Source organism: Gavialis gangeticus, unplaced genomic scaffold, assembly GCF_001723915.1.
Source record: "Gavialis gangeticus isolate Ggan-Ray unplaced genomic scaffold, GavGan_comp1, whole genome shotgun sequence".
In the NCBI taxonomy this organism is placed as follows: Eukaryota; Metazoa; Chordata; order Crocodylia; family Gavialidae; genus Gavialis; species Gavialis gangeticus.
The window spans coordinates 47,856,918-47,858,033 of NW_017729006.1; positions in this window are offsets into that span (position 1 = coordinate 47,856,918).

Below are 1,116 nucleotides of genomic sequence, written 5' to 3' on the forward strand. Positions count from 1 at the left end.
CCCCCCCCCCCGGTCCACTAGGCCAGCCCCCTGCTTGAGTGAGGCAAACCAGCCCGCACCGTCCACCTCAAATCCGCCTCGGGCTGGGGGGCCATCGCAGAGGACAGTCCGGTGTATGAAACCCCACGCCTCTAGGTCCAAGGGGAGCTAAAGGCGCTCGGTTTCGTATCAGTAAAGGACAAACCGGACTGTTCCCTGTGATGGCCACCCTGCAAAACACGCGCCTAGCACCCCAGCCTCCCACAGGCAAAGTGAGGGGACCACGAGCAGCACCACGAGCAGCCTTTTTTGGTTTTTTTCTTGATCATCTTTTTTGTTCTTATTTATCTTGCAAAGCAAGCAGAACTGCCTGCGGGGAAATCCCCCCTGTGGTTCAGCTGCCAAGCATTTGCCTCCCTCAAAGACTCCCCCAGTGCAGACCAGGACCCTCATCCCACAACACGCTGCTGTGCGGGGCAGAGGGGGCTGTGCAGAGCTTGCCCCTCACAGGTCTTCAAATGGGTTTATATCTCCACAGTCGCAGGATTAAGCTGCAAAAGGAAAGGCCACAGAAGTTGGAAGAAGGACCAGCAAAAAGATGTGGCGTATCCAGCCTGAAGTGAAATAGTGAATTCCTATCGGCTTCCAATGTGCCACATGGATGGCGCCCGTCAGACTATGCCCATCACGTGCAGCTCTTTCTTTAGATGCTATTAGCTGTGCTGTAGGGGCCAGGTGGCAGCCAGGGAGGCTGTGTCGCTATGCATAGGCCCCGAAGCTGCATGGCCCAACCAACTTTCTGCACGTTAATTTAGCTAGCTATGCAGTTAAAAAACTAGCTGTACAGTTTTAACTGGAAAGACAAATGCGCATTTGTGGGTTATGTAAATGAACGTGCTAAAAGTTAGTCGAGCCATACCCTGTCCCGCAACCTATATTGCTATGTCTACACCCGTGATGCTTAACAAGGGTATCCCAAGGTGTGAGGAGGGAAGCAGATAGGTGCAGCCTCAGCCTCAGTCCCTGCCTGGCTGTTCCCTTGCCCTCAGTGGCTGGCCCCTCTGCAAGGAGGTCAGCGCTATAATAAATAAGTTTGTTTTTGAAATGGGGTGCTGCTCAACTCACAAAAGTTGTGGA